The sequence below is a fragment of the Caretta caretta genome, chromosome 1 (assembly GCF_965140235.1).
Source record: "Caretta caretta isolate rCarCar2 chromosome 1, rCarCar1.hap1, whole genome shotgun sequence".
Classification (NCBI taxonomy): domain Eukaryota; kingdom Metazoa; phylum Chordata; order Testudines; family Cheloniidae; genus Caretta; species Caretta caretta.
The window spans coordinates 40,982,111-41,005,413 of record NC_134206.1 but is presented as its reverse complement, the minus strand read 5'-3'; the positions used below and the strand labels follow the sequence as shown (position 1 = coordinate 41,005,413).

Below are 23,303 nucleotides of genomic sequence, written 5' to 3'. Positions count from 1 at the left end.
AGAAGATCTTCCCTCTTATCCGACGACATCTTACTTTGCTTAAGAGCCTTTGGTGAGGGACTTGTCGAAGGCTTTCTGAAAATCTAAGTACACTATATCCACTGGATCCCCCTTGTCCACATGCTTGTTGACCTCCTCAAAGAATTCTGGTCGATTGGTGAGGCATGATTTCCCTTTACAAAGACTATGCTGACTCTTCCCCAAGAAATTATCTTCATCTATGTATCTGACAATTCTGTTCTTTCCTATAGCTTCAACCAGTTTCCCTGATACTGAAGTCAGGGTTACCTGCCTGTAATTGACAGGATCACCTCTGGAGCCCTTTTTAAAATTGGTGTCACATTAGCTATCCTCCAGTCATTTGGTGCAGAAGCTGATTTAATGATAGGTTACAGACTACAGTTAGTAGTTCTGTAATTTCACATTTGAGTTCCTTCAGAACTCTTGGGTGAATACCATCTGGACCTGGTGTCTTCTTACTGTTTAATTTATCAATTTGTTCCAAAACTTCCTCTAATGACACCTCAATCTGGGACAGTTCCTCAGATTTGTCACCTAAAAAGAATGGCTCAGGTTTGGGAATCTTCCTCACATCCTCAGCCGTGAAGACCAATGCAAAGAATTCATTTAGTTTCTCTGCAATGGTCCTTGAGTGCTCCTTTAGCATCTCAATCATCCAGTGGCCCCACTGGTTGTTTTGCAGGCTTCCTGCTTCTGATGTACTTAAAATTTTTTTTGCTATTAGCCAAAGATTCAAAAGGTATCTGTTCTTTATGGATAGGAACATTATCCATACATTATTATTCTTTATGGATTATAACATTCCGCCATAGGAATGTTATATTTAATTATATTATGGTCACTATTACCAAGCGGTCCAGCTGTATTCATCTCTTGGACCAGATCCTGTGCTCCACTTAGGACTAAATCAAGAATTCTCTCTCGTCTCATGGGTTACAGGACTAGCTGCTCCAAGAAGCAGTCATTTACAGTGTCAAGAAACTTTATCTCTGCATCCCATCCTGAAGTGACATACCCAGTCAATATGACAATAGTTGACATCTCCCATTATTATTGGGGTTTTTATTTTTATTGCCTCTCTAATCTTCCTGAACATTTCACAGTCACTATCACCATCCTGGTTAGGTGGTCAGTAATATATCTCTACTGCTATATTCTTATTATTCAAGCATGGAATTACTATCCATAAAGATTCTAAAACAAACCATAATTAATCCAAATGTGATTACTCAGTCTTTTTACATAGGTTAATAAAACAAGTTCACAGAAATGATCATGCATTAAAAAAAGTACAGAAAGTTCTATAGTTATGTCTCTATGTTCAGTTTTATTTGTATAAACCATAGCTCCCTCTTTAAAATATGTACCTTTCTGGTGATTAAATTGCACATGATTCTTAATGGTTTCAGCTCTTGTTTAGAAGCACACAGTCATTACAACAGAATATACATTTCAAAAGTAGGGTCTACATGTCAATTTTCCATTTCTTTTGAAAAAGGATGTAAGAGTTTTGAAGTCATAACTAAATAAAAGTAACCAAAGTCATTTGAATAAAATTAAATTGCAACAACACTCCAGAGTTCTGTATATTATACTCCATTCTCCATCCCACGCTTGAGGAACCATGTCAAGGCCAACTTCCTTCTGGTTGGATGCATTATGCGAGGACCTTTTTTAGAATCTGTTACTTCATTGTAATCAGCATCTGGCTCATTTTATCATATAGGAACAAGGCAGTAGTGCCTAGTGGTCAGGCCACTCTGCCATGTGGTATGGCCCTTTTATGGATTTGAAGGATCCAACATAAGACTAAAGGGGATATGTAAAGGAAGTGGTCCTGGGAATGAACACTGCCTGGAAGGAAATCCTGTCATTGTATCTTTAAGGGCCTGGGGCAGGAGCCTTGCAGAGGAGGGCAGAGCCCCCCACCAACTGGAACGAGCTGGGAGAAGGGGACCAGCATAAATGCTGTATCCTCTGTCATCTCAGGGAGATGCCTGCAGACTCTGAAGAGAGTAAGAAGGTCCCTGCATAAGTGGGGAGAAGGCTGCCTGCTGGATCCTGCTAGCCTCAGGATTAACTGATGAAAACGGGGCAGCTGAGGCAGAAGCTGGTTAAGGCCCTACAGCTGGCTAATTATAACCTAGCCCCAAGAGGAGGGCTGAGGCTCTTGCTATGAGGAGAGTGACTGACTAGGTGTTTCATTAATGTATACCCTGCCCAAGGAGGGACTGTCTGAAGCATAACCTGAGCTCCAGGAGAAGGTCTCCTGAAATGGGACAAAGAGCTGATGAGGAGTCTTATAAGGAGTCAGAGCAAGGTGACTTTTGTTAGTTCCTCCAGGTAAGTCACACTTTGTAGAAACTTAATAAATCAGACCCCACAGAGGGGTGCATTCTCTTAGGTCAGTGTAAATCTTGTAATTGATTGAAAGAACCTAAGGGGGAGGCCACATAGGGGTGTGCTGGAGAGGCTCACCCCCTGACAGATAAACATATGAACGGCCATAGTGGGTCAGACCAAAGGTCCATCTAGCCCAGTATCCTATCTTCCGACAATGGCAAATGCCAGGTGCTTCAGAGGGAATGAACAGAACAGGTAATCATCAAGTGATCCATCCGCTGTCGCCCATTCCCAGCTTCTGGCAAGCAGAGGCTAGGGACACCATCCCTGCCCATCCTGGCTAACAGCAACAGATGGACCTATCCTCCATGAATTTATCTAGTTCTTTTTTGAACCGTTAATCTTGGCCTTCACAACATCCTCTGGCAAAAGTTCCACAGGCTGACTGTGGATGCCTTGCCTTCTCCCCCGCCTCCTCCCCCCCCCAACTTTTCCCCATCCAAATATTTAAGAAATAATCATGTATAAGAACTATACTTACTGAATGGTGGAAGTTTAAAATCTCATGCTGTAGCTCTAATAATTTTGGCCTTGTATCTCACAAATGGCTAAACATTCCATCATCATTTTAGCAATACACTGAGCTTGAGACTTGTTTAAAGGCAGTGGGTGGCAAAGCCAAGATTAGAACCCAAACTTCCTGAGAATGTTTAGAAAAATTGCAACATATTTTAAAATTTACTTACTGGGGGTCTTCTACCATGACTAGTTCTCACAGCCTGCTGAAAAGCTGTGTCATTTTCTAAATCCTGAAACAAAATAAAAATGTAAGAACTATCCAAAGAAAACAAACAAAAAAAAAATAGGTACCTAATTTGCTCCTACAGTACTTTATTATTGCCAGGGAGATGAGGAATGGGAGAGGGAGTGAAAGGAGGTACTGAGACTTGGCTGGGGGGGAAACCGGTTCCAGGCTGGAAAGGGGAGCTTGGGAGTTCCTATCTGTTCCCAGGACTGATTTTGGGCCCTGCAGCAGTCCCTTCAGCCCCTCTTGGTCCCACCCTCGCCTCTGCCTCCCCTTCATCCCCACCAGGCATGCACAAGTATATGTGGGAATGGACCTCCTACAATATTTCCACTGTGGGGGCACTAGCCCCTGTGTTAGGATGCCCTTGGATATTGCCAAATTACAGTTTGTAGTGTCAATAAGCTATGATTGTACAACTTAAAGAACTTTTAGTTTACACAAAGCAATATCAAAACAGAGTAACCACTGAATAGTAAAACATTGGGAGAAAACTGAGCTTGATTTATAATACTTAGTAGTTACCATACACAGCATTTTTATTTCAGTCTAAAGGGCTGTACTAATTTGAATTCTTAACTGATCCTAGTGTGTATCTCATATTGCTATTCCAGTGAGGAAATTTTAAAACAAACATATATTGGATATTGCGCTATTTATATATTTAAACATGCAAGGTGTAGTATAAATCTCACTAGCTTATGGAGGAGGAAACAATATATTGAAAATACACTATAATGATCAATGGACTAGATGACCTATTATGTCTTTTACATCATTTATTTCTACGATTCCATTATTTCATATAAAGGTACATGTGGTGAGGGACAGTTTTAGGGTAAAATAAATGAGTTCTAGAATGCTGGACCTAAGAAGTTTAAGTAGTTCAACACTGAACAGAAGCTATTGACTGAATGCTTAGTCTGCATTCTTATTTAATTGGGTTAAAATGATTTTATGCAACAGTAGTTTTCCGAATATAATTTTATTTTGATAAATTAGTGATTTTATTCTATTTAATATGTAAATTTGACTAAAAAAAAAATCACAATGTGATCACAATCCCATTGAAGGTGATGTCAAAACTCCCATAGAATTCAGTGGGGCTAGGACTTCACCACAGATGCCAAAACACAAACCTACTAAAACCTCTACTTTTAAACAGTTACAATTTAATATTTCATATATTAAAATCTTAACAGCAAACAGTTTTGTTATACACCTTCAACCAGTGTCTATCTCAGAACAGAAACCCACCAATGAAATTGTAACCACTCAAAATGATCTCTGAGATTGTTGATAAATCTGTATGGATGGGTGGAGGAAAACTAACTTCAAAGCAGCAATGCTTGCTGGTTTGTTTCTGATCATATCTAAAGCACCATCAGAATGCCAACTCCAGTGAAGATTGCCTTATATCATGCACAAAGGCATGGCCTACACACATAAAAACTGAGAAATGGTAAGTAGATGTACCTCTGTGTCAAAGGTGGGGTTATAATCATTGTAGCCAGAATAAAGATCCTCTTCATCTGCTTTAGGTGCCAGGTGGACATTTTGCATCATTTTTACCTGAGAAACATTAATTATGCCAAATATTTTCTCAGCATTATCAAAAGTCTCCTTACAATTGTAAAATCATGAATAGTACTGAGCTTTTTCCATTCACAAGAGCTAAAACTTTAGACCTAATCCAAACCTCACTGAAATTGACCCCTGACTTCAGCAGGTTTTGAATTAAACCTGGACAAACAGCTTCAGCGTAGATTTAAAGGGACACAGTCCACTTGAAATCGAGTCTGTCTGAAGAAGTAACAAGCCCCGCTGAGGTCAAAGAGCTTCTGAGCAGATCTGAAGCACCCGGGGGTCAGGAAAAGGGACTAATAATTGGCCCGATGCTCCAGCGAGTCCGGCCCTGCCTGTGGCCGGCCCCCGCTCTGGCAGAGGTACAGAACTGAAGCTCGAACAGGCCGATCTCTGAATGCTCGCGCCCCTCGCCAGCGCCACACGATGCCGGGCAAAACGAGGCGGGGACCTGTGGAACCCCTCAAATGCGGGGAGCCAGGGCCCCTACCCCGGCCGGAGGGCGAGGGGCCCCACTGCGGCACAGAGCGCCCAGACACAGCGGGAAACATGGGCTCTCTCCCCAGGAGCCAGGGCTACCGCCAATGGCGCGGGGAGGGGAGGGAAAGGAAACCGTTAGACTGTGTAACGGCGCGATTCCCCGTTGGCCCCCGGTTCCCCAGCACTGCCCCCCCCCATGCGGGCTCCGCAGCTGCTGCTGCTGCTGTATCGACTCCAGCCCCGTCATCTTCCCGCTCCACCTTCTACCTGGTCCGGGAGCCCGCCCTGTTACCGCTAGCAGGGGAGCCGGTAACAGGCCCGCACCGCACGGGCTCCGGGCAGTGGTCGCGCCCACGATCCCATCCCAGAACGCACCGCGGCGAGCGGAACGGGAGGGGGCAGTGCGTCCGGTTGCTAAGAGACGAGAGCGACTCGCGGGGGCCTAGGCCCCTGTAGCGTCAGAAACAGCCACTTGCGAGGCTCTGCACGCGCTGAGTGTGCGCGAGCGATTAGCGCATGCGCAGCAGCAAGTCTGGAAGCCGTGGCTCACACTCGGCCCTGACCCTCAGATTCTGCTCCCTGAGCAAAGGGCGGGGCCGAAAAGCGGAGCCGAGGGGCCTCCTCTACCGCAGTGCCCCGGCCTCTAGCTGTGCCACGCGAGGGAGGCTGTAAACACCTGCCTGCTGGAGGCTTGGTTCTGAGGCAGGTCGTCCTTTTCCCTGCTAGGTTAGGCAGGTTCAGACGTGAAACCTTGACAGTTTCAGGAAAGCCAACCCCATCCCCTAAACATACCAAACAAGTAACCCTGGCCTTGCTGAATGTGGAAACGGAGACAGGTGGAGCGAGCAACAGGCACAAAACGGAGAAGCTCCTTCATGACCCACAGTTCACGAAGAAAAAGAGTTGGGGGTGGATAATAGCTGAACATGAGGGCCCAGGGCCAGGCTGTGGCCAAGAGCTAATGCAATCCTGGAGTGCATAAACGCAAATCGAGTAAGAGTCAAGAGATTATTTTTACTTCTATATGTAAGCAGGGGAATAGTCCTGCTATTGTGGGGAACTTTCCTGGCTTCTGCACTACCCCGGTGAAGTGGGGTTAGTGAAAGGATCTGAGTCCTCGCTCCCACTTCCTTTACCCAGTGGCCTCCCTGCCTTTGAGGGCTCCCCTTCCACTCTCCTGTCTGGCAAAGTCCTCGTAACCCCAACAAGGCTGGGCCCAGGATTCCTGGGGGGCTCAACCCCCAATCCTGCTGTGGTCACCTAGGACAGGGGCTAGGGTGTCCCCACTCCGGGGTACTCTCTCTGCACTGGGCACTTCTCTGATCCACTGACCATTACATACAAGTTAAAGCAAATGCAAGTTATTTAATCAACAATTAATTTTAAAAAGAATAAGGAAAAATGGGAAAGGTTAAAGGAAACACATCAACCCACTCTGTGGCAGGAAACATCACGAACAGTGTCTCTGGAATGTCAGGGCAGTTCACAGTCTGTTCCTTGTAAGTCCCAGGCTTTCTTCTCCGGCCCTGGTTTTGCTGCAGGGATGCTCTGGTGGTGGCCACACGCTCAGGCTCTAAGTGGTAGGACCCTTCTTTCCAGTGTCGGCCCCGCCCTGTCAGGATTGGATCCAAGCCTGGCCTGCAGAACCTCTTGGCTGAGGTGTCTCCCTGTGCTGGGCCCGCTGCCCAGGGTCCCCCTCGATCTCCCTAGCTGCTCACCGCACCCAGCTCCACCACTCTGTCTCTGTTGCTCTGCCTCCAGCTCCCTGGGCTGCTTCTCTGGCCCCTCTGGCTCTGGTTGCTGCAGCTCTGCTCCCAGGACAGATCTGCACTGCAGGCTGCTTCTGTGACTCTGCTCCCAGCACTGACCTGCTTCATGGGCTTTTTTTCTGGTCCTTCTGGATCTGGCACAGCTCTGCTCCCCAGCTTAGCTTGGGCCCCTGCTTTCTCCTTAGTTCAGCCCCACTCTGTCTGACCTAGGCAAATCCAACTCACACAGAGGATGGGACCTCCTTGGCCTCCTGACTCCCTGCTTAGCCTGCTCGCCCTGTCATTCAGGCTGACCTGGAGCATTGGCCTCTCCCCATTGTTCCTGGGGGCTGTCAGTCTCAGGGTTCTGATTCCCCACCAACCCTTTCCCCTTTTTAGTATTGGGAGCTAGCAACTAAAACAGCCCCACTGAATGTTAGTAAGGGGGCAACAGTCCCCTTCCATGTATTTGACACTGGTGCAATTGCTGCTGGATCCTCTAGCCAGTTCTGGTGACCACAAATAAAGAAGGATGTTGCTAAATTGTAGAGGGCTCAGAGAAAAGCCACGAGAATGATTAGAGAGTTAGAAAACTTGGCTTTAAGTGGTTTTCTCAAGGAGCAAACTGTATTTAGTTTAACAAAGAGAAGGTTAAGGACTGACTTGATTAGTCTACAATTACCTACACAGGGAACAAATATCTAATCTATCAGAGAAAGATATATCACAATCCAATGACTGGACGTTGAAGCCAGGGCCGGCTGTAGGCACCAGCTAAGTAAGCTCGTGCCTGGGGCGGCGCTGCTGAAGGGGCAGCACTCCGGCTGTCGTTGGGGTGGAACTCTGGCAGCAGCCCCGGCGGCAATTTGGCAGCAGCTCCTCTCCGTTGTTTCCCGCAGAGGCAATTCAGTGGCGACTCTTCTGACATGGGTCTTGCCGTCAGTGGCAATTCAGTGGCAGCTCCCTCCGATGTTTCTGTTCTCTCCGGCGGCGGCATATTCATCAGGTTGTTTGTTTGTTTGTTTGTTTTTTGGTGCTGCTTGGGGTGGCAAAAAATGTAAAGCCGGCCCTCGTTGAAGCTAAACAAATTCAGACAGGAAATAAGGCATACATTTATAATGGTGAGAGTAATTAACCATTGGAATAATTTCTCACTGGTCATGGTGGATTCTCCATCACTGACCATTTTTAAATCAAGATTGGATGATTTGTGGGGGATTTCTATGACCTGTGTTATACAGGAGGTCAGACTAGATGATCACAGTGGTCCCTTCTGGCCTTGGAATCTATGAATCAATAGGAAAAAAGACTAGTGAAAACTTTTAGGCCCTGATCCTTCAAGAGAATTGTGTGGGCCACTGGGATAGATCAGGCACCTAAATATTTTGGTTAAAGTAGGTTGACTATTCCTGTTTGATCCTTCTAGGATTCTGTGTAGCATCCATCATCATACCATCTAAGACACCAATCCTTCAAACACTTATGTATGTTCCTAATGTTATGCATGACCTATTGAGGTCCCTTCCAGTCCCATGATTCTATGTGAGTACTTTATGGGTTACGTTAAGCATGTTTATAAATTGTAGCCTGTGTGCTTACCAAGGGGCAGCATATTCTTCTGCTCATCTTTCCTCATCCTTTAGACCAGAAAATTAGGACGGCTGATGCTAATCCTATATCCTGTCAGAATATGCTTTCCCTCATTCACCTTTCCTCATCCCCTGATCCAGGGATAGCAAATTCTGACAGATGATCATCTGTCAGAATTTGCTATAGTTGTACCTGGGAAGAAAGATAAGCATTTTGAAAGGGAGGTAAAAAATGAGATGCCCTCAATATGGGAAATGTTTTCTAACTCCCGCTCTCAGCATCCTGCCAATCATACAGTGCAGAGGCTGGAGTCCCGGATGATCTAATCTTGACTGGCCTCCAAGAAAAGTTTGTCTGCTTTATTGGGAGTGGTGAGCATTGTATGCTTAGCGTGTGTATTCTGTTTTGGTAATTCTTAATAGAAGTTAAGGATATTACTGTGTAAGGTTCTTTTACTGGTAAAAGGCCTCAAACCTGCAGAAGATTTTGCCCTGAGCCCTAGGAATTGGGTAAGGGTGGCCCTAAGCCCTAGGAACTGAATAAGGGTAGTTTCCTTTCACCCTGAGCCCTAGGAACTGGGTAAGGGTTGGGGTGCTTAAATTAACTGGGTTATGCCTTGAGCCTACCGAAGGGTAATGGTGGGGTGCCCTAGAGTGTGTGGGTAACACATTCTGGCAACTCTTTTACTATGTTGCTCTATATTGCATATAATAGAAAGTCATAATATTTATAACTTGTTTATTATTCATATTGCCATAGTGACTAGGAGCCCTAGTCATGGAGCAGACCCCATTTTGGTAGGCATTGTACAAACACAGAGAGATGGTCCCGAGCCTATACCAAAGAATTTACAATCTAAAGCTATGTCTAAACTAGAAAGTTTTCCTGGTAGACATTACCAGCATTTCTATGTCAGTGGAGCATGTGCACACTTAGCAGCCTTTGTTGCTGTGCTTCCTCACTGTCAGAAGTTCTGTCAGCAAAAGATGTGGTGCAGTATGTTTACGTATCCTAGTGTACCCAATACCACCATCTGGTGCACACCTTTCTGTGTAATATTTGCAGTGCATTGTGGAATACCAGCAGTACATTCAGAAAATTATGGGAGCTCGGGGTTAAATTCCTGCAGTTCCCTTTCTTCCAGGCCATAACTTCTGTGACTTTTTAAAAATTTGCACGGTTCTTTGTACTGCTCTTTCAGTGTCTATCTTGCCATCCAGGATCACCTTGAACAGATTGGCATTATTATGTTTGTTTTAAAGACAGGTCTCATGATTCTTCTATCTTTGCAGAGCTTCAATGACTGCCACAGAAACTGGTGATGCTGTGATGAAGATGAGACAAACAAGAAGGAAGAATGGATGATGCAGAAAGTGCATAAAAATTGCAAGGTGCTGCTGGCATTCGCTGATCAGCTCCACATGATCGAGTGGCACTTCTGGGCCCATGAAATGAGGATGACGTGGTGCAACTATATTGTGAGGCAGATCTGAGATGAGCAGTAGTTGCTGTAGAACTTTAAAATACAAAGACCACTTTCCTGGGGTTGTGTGTTGAGCTCGCCTGAGCCCTCCATTGCAGAGACATCAGAATGAGAGCTGCTTTGACCGTAGAAAAGAGGGGCCTGCTTTGACTGTAGGAAAGAGTGTGTGCTCTAGAAGTTTGCAATCCCAGGCTGCTATCAGTCAATGGACAATGAGTTCAGTGTTGGAAAATCCATGGTGGGGGCGGTTGTCATCCAGGTGTGCGTGGCTATTAAACGTGTATAGTATTGTGACTCTGGGCAATGTGCAGGAAATAATAGAGGGACTTGAAGCAATGGACTTCCTGAACTGTGGTGGGGTAATAGGCTGCATAGCCTGATTCTGCTGCCTGCTCCCCCACACCTTACTGCTTAGTACATAAACAGAAAGGGGTACTTGTGCCTGGTTATGAAAGCACTTGTGTATTACTGGAGGGTGTTTCACTGACATTAATGATGGCTGGTCAGGGAAGACATGACGCTCATGTCTTTAAGAATACAGCACTTTCTGAAAAGATGTAAGCAGGGATGCTTATCCTGTACCAGCACCACCACATTAGCACTGCTAGAATGCAGTGACATTTGCCAGAGTACAATCCGGACTGCTGGACAGCTATGTTCCCTCAATTCTCCAAGCCGGGGTGCCTTTTACACTGCTTTGCTTTGAGAGAAACCTCTCCTGGCCTGCTCACAGGCAACCTCTAGCATGTAAATTACTCCCAGCTGAGTTATAGGTGTGTTCCTATCCAGCCACTCCTGAATTATATTCTAGAGCAATACCGGCAAATTCTCAGTACAAGACTTGTCCCCAGAAATGTGCATCTTGTACTGCTCAGCACCCTCTGCTGGGCAGTACAAGCTCACAGAAAATGAAATGACAGACTAACAGAAAATGATATATACAAACCCTCTTATCTCACATGGAGAGTCCAAACACTTCAATCCAAACACACACAAACATGTTTATCAACTACAGAAAGATAAATTTTAAGTGATTACAAATAATGAGGCATAAAAGTCAGAATTGGTTACAAAGAAATAAAAGGTAAAACACAAACTAATACCTAACTTAAAAAGCTAAGTGAACTTGAAGCAAAAAGGTTTTTCTCACCACATGCTCACAGCACTCTGTCTGGATTCCTTCAGCCAGGACCACTCCCCCAGTTCAATGGTGCTTCATTTGTCTTTCAAACATTGCTGCTGCCATGAGCCGATGTGAGATGTGTTTTGTGTCTTCTGTTCTCCCTTCTTATAGCATTTCTCTTCTTTGAGAATTATCTCCAGCTGGGGTTCAGGCGACAACAAGTCTGTTAGCCAAGATGTAAGTTTCTCACTCACACTCTTCTTCCTGCCAAAGAATGGCCGCTTAACCAGGTGATAGTCCATTTGATTTTGTTGACACTTGGTTGAGGCATCAGTTTGCCTTTTGCCTCTGAGGAACTGGTGCCTCCTGCTTTTCTAAACTTGGATCATGTCTCAGCAATGTCATACAGTAAAATCTTATAACTTTACATACAATGTTGCCATACACATTTTACCAGGACAATGATGATCAGCAAATTATAAGGTTTCAAATGATATGTCACAAGGAATAACTTTGTACAAGATTTATCATAGTTTTGTAAAAAGGATGAACAACGGGGAACAAACTGTCACAAATGCCACTAGTGATTCTGGGGAAGCTGCCCTACCCTTTGTATCCCTGGTTCGTGAAACCATACACCAGATACTGGACAGCATCAAGGAACGATTTAATTACTCTCTGAGCAGGTGCAAGATAACTGTTGAATGTGCACGTGGCAGGTTGGAAGGACACTGGCAATAGTTCATGAATAGGTGGGATCTTAGTGAGGCAAACATTCCTGTTTTGCTTCTATTGATTTCAATGGAAGTTAGGAGCCTAAAAACCCTTAAAAAGAAAAGGAGAACTTGTGGCACCTTAGAGACTAACCAATTTATTTGAGCATGAGCTTTCGTGAGCTACAGCTCACTTCATCGGATGCATACCGTGGAAACTGCAGCAGACTTTATATACACACAGAGAATATGAAACAATACCTCCTCCCACCCCACTGTCCTGCTGGTAATAGCTTATCTAAAGTGATCATCAAGTTGGGCCATTTCCAGCACAAATCCAGGTTTTCTCACCCTCCACCCCCCCACACACAAATTCACTCTCCTGCTGGTAATAGCCCATCCAAAGTGACAACTCTCTACACAATGTGCATGATAATCAAGTTGGGCCATTTTCCTGCACAAATCCAGGTTCTCTCACCCCCTCACCCCCCTCCAAAAACACACACACACAAACTCACTCTCCTGCTGGTAATAGCTCATCCAAAGTGACCACTCTCCCCACAATGTGCATGATAATCAAGGTGGGCCATTTCCAGCACAAATTCAGGTTTTCTCACCCCCCTACCCCCATACACACACCAAACTCACTCTCCTGCTGGTAATAGCTCATCCAAAGTGACCACTCTCCCTACAATGTGCATGGTAATCAAGGTGGGCCATGTCCAGCACAAATCCAGGCTTTCTCACTCCCCCCCCTTTTTTTCCAGGGACACACACACAAACTCACTCTCCTGCTGGCAATAGCCTCTATTTAAGCCTAAATTAATAGTATCCAATTTGCAAATGAATTCTAATTCAGCAGTTTCTCGCTGGAGTCTGGATTTGAAGTTTTTTTGTTTTAAGATAGCGACCTTCATGTCTGTGATTGCGTGACCAGAGAGATTGAAGTGTTCTCCGACTGGTTTATGAATGTTATAATTCTTGACATCTGATTTGTGTCCATTTATTCTTTTACGTAGAGACTGTCCAGTTTGACCAATGTAAATGGCAGAGGGGCATTGCTGGCACATGATGGCATATATCACATTGGTGGATGTGCAGGTGAACGAGCCTCTGATAGTGTGGCTGATGTTATTAGGCTCTGTGATGATGTCCCCTGAATAGATATGTGGGCACAGTTGGCAACGGGCTTTGTTGCAAGGATAAGTTCCTGGGTTAGTGGTTCTGTTGTGTGGTATGTGGTTGTTGGTGAGTATTTGCTTCAGGTTGTGGGGCTGTCTGTAGGCAAGGACTGGCCTGTCTCCCAAGATTTGTGAGAGTGTTGGGTCATCCTTTAGGATAGGTTGTAGATCCTTAATAATGCGTTGGAGGGGTTTTAGTTGGGGGCTGAAGGTGACGGCTAGTGGCGTTCTGTTATTTTCTTTGTTAGGCCTGTCCTGTAGTAGGTAACTTCTGGGAACTCTTCTGGCTCTATCAATCTGTTTCTTTACTTCCGCAGGTGGGTATTGTAGTTGTAAGAAAGCTTGACAGAGATCTTGTAGGTGTTTGTCTCTGTCTGAGGGGTTGGAGCAAATGCAGTTGTATCGCAGAGCTTGGCTGTAGACGATGGATCATGTGGTGTGGTCAGGGTGAAAGCTGGAGGCATGTAGGTAGGAATAGCGGTCAGTAGGTTTCCGGTATAGGGTGGTGTTTATGTGACCATTGTTTATTAGCACTGTAGTGTCCAGGAAGTGGATCTCTTGTGTGGACTGGACCAGGCTGAGGTTGATGGTGGGATGGAAGTTGTTGAAATCATGGTGGAGGGTGAGAAAACCTGGATTTGTGCTGGAAATGGCCCAACTTGATGATCACTTTAGATAAGCTATTACCAGCAGGACAGTGGGGTGGGAGGAGGTATTGTTTCATATTCTCTGTGTGTATATAAAGTCTGCTGCAGTTTCCACGGTATGCATCCGATGAAGTGAGCTGTAGCTCACGAAAGCTCATGCTCAAATAAATTGGTTAGTCTCTAAGGTGCCACAAGTACTCCTTTTCTTTTTGCGAATACAGACTAACACGGCTGTTACTCTTAAAAACCCTTAAGTAGCTGGGCCAAAGGTGCTTCTTAATAGCAAGATATCTTTAATGAAACAAACTAATCATCTCCAGATTGTTGACTGATACATGTTTTTAAATGGTTATGGTACATTTTAACCTAGTTTAGATTATAGCAAGGAACAAGTTGTACCATGTTTACTTAATAGAAGAACATAGGTCAGCTGTAATTCTCTGGCTGTCTTGAGGGCTGGGAGAGGCTACACTCTGAAGGTATTGGACACTCAGGTTAATTAATGACACTAACTTATAGGAATTGTACCTTTTTATTCTTTCCATAGCTGTAGTGGCTCAGGATCCCAGAGAGGAATTAAGAGCTTCTTGTACTATACCTTATACAAATAAATAACAGAAGAAAATCCCTGCCCTAGAAAAGTGGTTCTCAGCCTTTTTGGGCTCAGGAACAATTTGTAAACTTGATAGCCTGTCACAACCTAATAAATAGCTTTAGAGCAAAACAAATAAATGAACCTCATTTACTTAATATTCTTACCCACAGTATATAATATACACATTAATATAATAAGTACACTATGTGTACCGTAGTTTGAGCTCCTGCCCCATAGGTCTGGCTGGACTTGGCTTCCTGCTCTGGGTGTTGTGACATACAGGGTCGTAGCATCACTCAGGGGGGCCAGCCAGGCCAAATTTGTATAAGTGGCATTGCAAACTGGCACCTGGGATCACAGTACCATTCACTCAAATTTGGCATGGCTGGTTCTCCATCATCATGATGGAGGGCCAAACCTGAGTGGTGCTATGACCCCTGAAAGAGGTAGCAACTCCCAGAGTGGGAAGCCGAGCCCCGTCAGCCCCAGATTTGGAGCCGCAGGGACTGCAGCTGTGACATAGGTGTAGGGTCTGAACCCCTTCCACCACAAGCCTTCCACACCTCTGTGGAAACAGGACCCAACTCCTCTCTTCCCCTTAAGAGCCTCCATGTCCCTTCAACACATTCTGGTGATTTAATTTTGGGTCATGACTCATGACCCACAAGTTGAGAAAACCTGTTCTAGAGACTTTGCAATCTAGGATTTAGACATTTAAGTTGATACAATTTTGTAAATAAATGGCACAATTGAGAGCTAGTTTCTAGGCCCTGCAAAGGCCATGGCAACTTTTCCCCCTCCCCCTTACCCCACTACTTCATTTTTTAAAAATGTAGTTTTCTGTCCCCTTTCCTGGCAAAGATATCCCGATATAAACTGTTTGCTGTGATTGAAAGTTTGTCATCAGATTATAGTCTTTCTAAAGATCATAGTATTTATAGTCCCTCCCTGTAGCTGGCCTCTGGTGTCCACGTAAACCAGAGCCAAAGGTACTTTGATTTTTGGCAGAATGCCCATTCAGTTCATGGCTTTTTATGAGGCACTGCCTTTCAGGATTCTGTTGCTAGTAGTACAGCTGCCACAGTTCCCTTCTAGCTGTCTGCTGGTAGCTGAGCTGACTCACCTGTTGATAGCCACTGTAGCGTCAAGAAGAGGAAGCCAAAAATAGCGAGAGGAAGTGTGATCTAGTGGACTAAACACTGGACTGAGAATAAGGGACTTCTGCATTCTACAGCCCCATATATACAACAGTAATAAACATGTTTAATATGGTTATACCTAAGCCATGTTATAACATGTTTATTCTTTCCCATGTGGAAAGAACCCCTCCCTCCACTGTTTTAGCCATGTTAAGGAACCATATTTTAGCCTAGGTAGCTATCAGTGTTAAAACATAGTTTTCTTATAGATTTCTGGTATTGTTTTTATTTTTTTGTCTACAGAGGCAGTTTTTAAAAAAGTTATAATGTGGTTTGTCTACAACCATGTTTAAACATGGTTATCTTTGTTGTATAGACAAGGCCTAATCCCAGTGTTTATAACAACTCCTTCAAAGGGAATGAACAGAAGAGAGCAATTATCAATTACCAAGTGATCCATCCCCTGTCATCCAGGCCCAACATCTGGCAGTCTGAGGCTTAGAGACACCTACAGCATGGGGTTGCATGCGCTTGGCTAACTGGCATTAATAGACCTATCTTCCATGAATTTATCTAATTCTCTTTTGAACCCAGGTATACTTTTTGTCCTTCACAACATCCTCTGGCAACCAGTTCCACAGATTGACTGTGCATTGTGTGAAGAAATACTTCCTTTTGTTTGTTTTAAAGCTGCTGCCTATTAATTTCATTTGGTGACCCTACTTCTTGTGTTATGAGAAGGAGTAAATAACACTTCCTTATTTACTTTCTCCATACCAGTCATGATTTTATAGACCTCTATCATATCCCCCCATAGACATCTCTTTTCCAAGCTGAAAAGTCCAAATCTTATTAATCTCTCCTCATACAGAAGCTGTTCCATACCCCTAATAATTTTTGTTGTCCTTTTCTGAACCTTTTCCAGTTCCAATATATCTTTTTTGAGGTGGGGCAACCATACCTGCACACAGTATTCAAGATATGGGCGTACCATGGATTTATATAGAGGCAATATGATATTTTCTGTCTTCTTATCTATCCCTTTCTCACTGATTCCCAACATTTTTAGCTTTTTTGACTGCCGCTGCACATTGAGTGGATGTTTTCAGAGAACTATCCACAGTGACTCCAAGATCTCTTTTTTGAGTGATAACAGCTGATTCAGATCCATCGTTTTGTATGAATATTTTGGATTATGTTTTCCACTGTGCATTACTTTGCATTTATCAACAGTGAATTTCACCAGCTATTTTCTTCCCTAATCACCCAGTTTTGTGAGATCCCTTTGTAGCTCTTCACAGTCTGCTTTGGACTTAACTATCTTGAGTAGTTTTGTATCACCTGCAAATTTTGCCACCTCACTGTTTACCCTTTTTTCCAGATCATTTATAAATATGTTGAACAGTATTGGTGCCAGTACAGATACCTGGGGGATACCACTATTTACCTCTCTCCATTCTGAAAACTGACAGTTTATTCCTACCCTTTGTTTCCTATCTTTTAACCAGTTACCAATCCATGAGAAGATCTTCCCTCTTATCCGACGACATCTTACTTTGCTTAAGAGCCTTTGGTGAGGGACTTGTCGAAGGCTTTCTGAAAATCTAAGTACACTATATCCACTGGATCCCCCTTGTCCACATGCTTGTTGACCTCCTCAAAGAATTCTGGTCGATTGGTGAGGCATGATTTCCCTTTACAAAGACTATGCTGACTCTTCCCCAAGAAATTATCTTCATCTATGTATCTGACAATTCTGTTCTTTCCTATAGCTTCAACCAGTTTCCCTGATACTGAAGTCAGGGTTACCTGCCTGTAATTGACAGGATCACCTCTGGAGCCCTTTTTAAAATTGGTGTCACATTAGCTATCCTCCAGTCATTTGGTGCAGAAGCTGATTTAATGATAGGTTACAGACTACAGTTAGTAGTTCTGTAATTTCACATTTGAGTTCCTTCAGAACTCTTGGGTGAATACCATCTGGACCTGGTGTCTTCTTACTGTTTAATTTATCAATTTGTTCCAAAACTTCCTCTAATGACACCTCAATCTGGGACAGTTCCTCAGATTTGTCACCTAAAAAGAATGGCTCAGGTTTGGGAATCTTCCTCACATCCTCAGCCGTGAAGACCAATGCAAAGAATTCATTTAGTTTCTCTGCAATGGTCCTTGAGTGCTCCTTTAGCATCTCAATCATCCAGTGGCCCCACTGGTTGTTTTGCAGGCTTCCTGCTTCTGATGTACTTAAAATTTTTTTTGCTATTAGCCAAAGATTCAAAAGGTATCTGTTCTTCAAATTTTTTTTGGCCTTCCTAATTATATTTTTACACTTCACTTGCCAGCGTTTATGCTCCTTTCTATTTTCCTCACTAAGATTTAACTTCCACTTTTTAAAGAATGCCTTTTTGCCTCTCACTGCATCTTTTATTTTGTTGTTTAGCCACGGTGGCACTTTTTTTGTTCTCTTACTATGTTTTTTAATTTGAGGTATACATTTAAGTTGAGCCTCTATTATGATGTCTTTAAAAAGTCTTCATGCAGCTTGCAGGGATTTCACTTTTGGCACTGTGCCTTTTAATGTCTTTTTAACTAACTTCCTCATTTTTGTGTAGTTTCCCTTTCTGAAATTAAATGCTACCGTGTTGGGCTGCTGTGGTGTTTTCCCCGCCATAGGAATGTTATATTTAATTATATTATGGTCACTATTACCAAGCGGTCCAGCTGTATTCATCTCTTGGACCAGATCCTGTGCTCCACTTAGGACTAAATCAAGAATTCTCTCTCGTCTCATGGGTTACAGGACTAGCTGCTCCAAGAAGCAGTCATTTACAGTGTCAAGAAACTTTATCTCTGCATCCCATCCTGAAGTGACATACCCAGTCAATATGACAATAGTTGACATCTCCCATTATTATTGGGGTTTTTATTTTTATTGCCTCTCTAATCTTCCTGAACATTTCACAGTCACTATCACCATCCTGGTTAGGTGGTCAGTAATATATCTCTACTGCTATATTCTTATTATTCAAGCATGGAATTACTATCCATAAAGATTCTATGGTACAGTTTGGTTCATTTAAGACTTTTACTTTACTTGATTCTATGCTTTCTTTCACATATAGTACCTCTCCCCCACCAGCACAGCCTGTTCTGTCCATCCGATATATTTTGTACCCTAGTATTACTGTGTCCCATTGATTATCCCCCTTCCATCAAGTTTCTGTGATGCCTATTATATCAATATCCTCATTTAATACGAGGCACTCTAGTTCACTCATCTTATTATTTAGACTTCTAGCATTTGTGTATAAGTACTGTAAAAAACTGTCACTTTTAGCTGTCTGCCATTACATGATGTAATTGAATGGGACTCTTTTTAATTTGACTGTTTCTCATCAGATCCTAACGGTATTTTATCGTCTTCCATCTTCTCCTTCTAGCACATAGAGAATCTCCATTAATAGATCCTCTCCTAAGGGATGTCTCTGTTCGAACCACATGCTCCTCTGCACCTGTCAGCTTTCCCCCAGCCCTTAGTTTAAAAACTGCTCTACAACCTTTTCAATGTTAAGTACCAGCAATCTGGTTCCATTTCAGTTTAGGTGGAGCCCATCCTTCCTGTATAGGCTCCCCCTTTTCCAAAAGTTTCCACAATTCCTGATAAATCTAAACCCCTCTTCCCTACACCATCACCTCATCCATGCATTGAGACCCTGCCATTTTTCCTAACTAGCCCTGCGTGTGGAACTGGAAGCATTTCAGAGACTGCTACCATGGAGTTCCTGGACCTTCAATCTCTTCCCTAAATTTGGCCTCCAGGACCTTTCTCCTTTCCTTCACTATGTCATTGGTACCTACATGTACCATGACCACCAGCTCCTCCCCAGCACACTTATCTAGATGTCTCGAGAGATCCGCAACCTTTGCACCAGGCAGGCAAGTCACCATACAATTCTCCCAGTCATCGCAAACCCAGTTATCTAAGTTTTTAATGATTGAATCCTCTATAACTATTACCTGTCTCTTCCTAATACCTCGAGTTCCCTCCCCGGAGAGGTATCCTTAGTGCGAGAGGATACTATGACATCATCTGGAAGGAGGGTCCCAACTATGGGATCGTTTCCCTCTGCTCCAGTTGGATGTTTTCCTTCCCTGAGACTTTCATCCTCCTCAACAGCACAGAGGCTGTCAGACCAGGGGTAGAACCATTCTACACTACAGTGCTAATAAACATAAACAATGGCCACATAAACACCACCCTATACCGGAAACCTACTGACCGCTATTCCTACCTGCATGCCTCCAGCTTTCACCCTGACCACACCACACGATCCATCTTGTCTACAGCCAAGCTCTGCGATACAACCGCATTTGCTCCAACCCCTCAGACAGAGACAAACACCTACAAGATCTCTGTCAAGCTTTCTTACAACTACAATACCCACCTGCAGAAGTAAAGAAACAGATTGATAGAGCCAGAAGAGTTCCCAGAAGTTACCTACTACAGGACAGGCCTAACAAAGAAAATAACAGAATGCCACTAGCGGTCACCTTCAGCCCCCAACTAAAACCCCTCCAACGCATTATTAAGGATCTACAACCTATCCTAAAGGATGACCCAACACTCTCACAAGTCTTGGGAGACAGGCCAGTCCTTGCCTACAGACAGCCCCGCAACCTGAAGCAAATACTCACCAACAACCACATACCACACAACAGAACCACTAACCCAGGAACTTATCCTTGCAACAAAGCCCGTTGCCAATTGTGCCCACATATCTATTCAGGGGACACCATCACAGGGCCTAATAACATCAGCCACACTATCAGAGGCTCGTTCACCTGCACATCCACCAATGTGATATATGCCATCATGTGCCAGCAATGCCCCTCTGCCATGTACATTGGCCAAACTGGACAGTCTCTACGTAAAAGAATAAATGGACACAAATCAGATGTCAAGAATTATAACATTCATAAACCAGTCGGAGAACACTTCAATCTCTCTGGTCACGCAATCACAGACATGAAGGTCGCTATCTTAAAACAAAAAAACTTCAAATCCAGACTCCAGCGAGAAACTGCTGAATTGGAATTCATTTGCAAATTGGATACTATTAATTTAGGCTTAAATAGAGACTGGGAGTGGCTAAGTCATTATGCAAGGTAGCCTGTTTCCTCTTGTTTTTTCCTACCCCCCCCCCCCCCCCCAGATGTTCTGGTTTAACTTGGATTTAAACTTGGAGAGTGGTCAGTTTAGATGAGCTATTACCAGCAGGAGAGTGAGTTTGTGTGTGTATGGGGGTGGGGGGGATGTGAGAAAACCTGGATCTATGCAGGAAATAGCCCGACTTGATTATGTAAAGAGTTGTCACTTTGGATGGGCTAGCACCAGCAGGAGAGTGAATTTGTGTGGGGGGGTGGAGGGTGAGAAAACCTGGATTTGTGCTGGAAATGGCCCACCTGTTGATCACTTTAGATAAGCTATTACCAGCAGGACAGTGGGGTGGGAGGAGGTATTGTTTCATATTCTCTGTGTGTATATAAAGTCTGCTGCAGTTTCCACGGTAAACATCTGATGAAGTGAGCTGTAGCTCACGAAAGCTCATGCTCAAATAAATTGGTTAGCCTCTAAGGTGCCACAAGTACTCCTTTTCTTTTTAACCATTCTACTGTGTCCTGGAAAGTCTCATATATGTAACTGTCTGTCTCCCTTAGCTCAGCACTCTAGCCTCCATAGCCCATACACAGTCTTTGAGGGCCAGGAGCTCCTGGCACCAAATGCACACATACGCCACCTGTCTATAGGGCAGATAATCATACATGGTACACGGAATGCAAATAAACTAGATAGCCCCAACTCTGTTGATGGACTTCTGCCTGCATTCTCTGTTTACTCCTGCCGCTCCTTCCTTTGTTGTTTTGTTTTTATCAGGGGTGTTTATTGCCTTAAGTTTAAAGAATGTTAAGTATATCTAGCTTCCCCCTCACCCTCCCCTTCTAAACTCCCTCGCAAAACTCCCCTGTTTACTAACTCCTCTGGTTGCTTAGGAGCAGGCTTTTTAAAGCCCTAGACTTCCTCAGTAGCCCTGCCCCCTGGTTAAGGGTTGATGGATGCTAACGGGCTTAGGGATCAAAGCCTTGTTAAGAAGCTCTCAGCCTTGCCTACCAGTCCCCTAGGCTTGGCATGTGATCCCCCAAACGAACACACCACACCATATTTCAATTAAGCAGCAAGCACCCCACAAACACACATGCTACAGACAACAAACTTACCCCAAGGGTCATGTAATCACTGTTGTTTTATCCCACAATGCTTTATGTGCTGCACTCCAGTATTTGTGGGAGTCCATGCAAACCTTGTAAGTTCTAAGGGAGGGGGGGTGTTCATTGTGCAATATCTGCCTAATTAATTATTACATATAATATGCTGCAAAGGCTATTGCTTATGGAGTTGGCTACTAGACAGCTACAATCAATACAGATAATGTATTGAAATGAGTCTTTTAAAACGTTATTTAATAAATTAACTGATAAGCTTCTTGATTGCTATATCTTGGGGAAAAGAGCTTGCAAGATGTGTTTTATGTTGCCTGTTATATGTATATGTTTCTTGTTAGAGTACATGAACAATATGGATATTTGAATCTATATACACATCAACTCTTTATCCATACTCAATTTTTTTCACCATTCTTGATATTTATTTCTTCCAATGCATAGTACTTATTATAGCAACTTTAACTTAAAAAAGCTTTTTTTGGTCTGTGAGTATGTGAAATGTAGCCCAATTAAAATAATGGTAGGAAGTATTTGCACGCCTGGCTTTCTAAAAGATTTATTTATAAAGTGTATTGATATTATTTTGTTTTTTGATTTAAGAGAATAAAAGTCAGAAAATAGTACTGGACAACAATAAGGCTACTCATGGTACCAGCAGTAAGCAGTAGGCCCAATAACGTTTTCAGAATTGGGCCCTTTAATGAGGGAGTACTGCAATGACATTTTTTCCTTGTCTTCCATATTACACTAAAAATGGTCAACAGCAGATATTTTTAAAAACTGATCTAGAAAAGTAAAATATACAGCACAAAAGCAAAATTAATCACAGTAATATAGTTATGAGCCTAGGTGATCTAGTGTGTATATATAGTATTCTATTCCAAACAGCAATTCAGTGTAGTCTCACTTTACCTAAATACATAAACTGATCCAATATGGAATTTGAAAATAAATAAGTCTAAAATATATAGTGAAAAAAATCTTGATTATGAACAGTGCTTGTGTTGTAGTTTGTGTGTAAAGCAGATGTTATCTAACAAGGAAATCCATCTTTAAAACATTTTTCTGTAAAATCACATTTATAGCATGTCCTTTGTAACATCTATCTTCCTAATACACTTGCTCTTTTGCCTCATGTAGACAGCTTTTTACAGGATCATAGTATTTTTACATATAAGATTGGTAATAAGTTAGAATCACATAATTTGCATTGAACATTACTGGCTACATTTAACTTTATAAAATATGGATAAATGTTACTGAAACAAAAGCATTTTAATTAACTTTTCATTTTTCAGCATGATCAGTTTTGTCTGAGCTTTTAGTATTGTAACTAGCAACGTACCTTAGTTTGTTTCAACTGAAACATGCTGTTTCCAATTGCTTTAGTGACCAAGTAATGCGTTTAATATTTAACAGAGGTGAACTATGCCTCTGTTTTCATTCCACTCCAGTGGGTTTGGTAAATTTTTCCTAACTCAAGAAACACTTTGTATTTTAGAGATACATGATTCCTTGCTTTCCTGAGAGAAAACAAACATTTACTTTCCTGCATATATCCATTTCAGT

The 23,303-nt window shown here is 43.2% G+C and overlaps 3 long non-coding RNA genes across 3 annotated transcripts; 1 reads left to right on the top strand and 2 right to left on the bottom strand.

Moving 5' to 3' along the window:
- Positions 1-3,106: 3,106 nt before the first annotated feature.
- LOC142071676 (uncharacterized) lies at positions 3,107-5,621 on the bottom strand. Its single transcript, XR_012667908.1, has 3 exons — positions 5,501-5,621; positions 4,646-4,741; positions 3,107-3,173 (listed from the first exon to the last, which is right to left on the bottom strand). It is a non-coding gene; the product is annotated as an uncharacterized LOC142071676 (long non-coding RNA).
- A 946-nt stretch (positions 5,622-6,567) lies between these two features.
- On the bottom strand, positions 6,568-23,303 carry LOC142071682 (uncharacterized). Its single transcript, XR_012667909.1, has 3 exons — positions 23,080-23,303; positions 11,205-11,441; positions 6,568-8,060 (listed from the first exon to the last, which is right to left on the bottom strand). It is a non-coding gene; the product is annotated as an uncharacterized LOC142071682 (long non-coding RNA).
- On the top strand, positions 7,911-11,206 carry LOC142071691 (uncharacterized). The gene is made up of 3 exons (XR_012667910.1): positions 7,911-7,987; positions 8,408-8,523; positions 9,864-11,206. It is a non-coding gene; the product is annotated as an uncharacterized LOC142071691 (long non-coding RNA).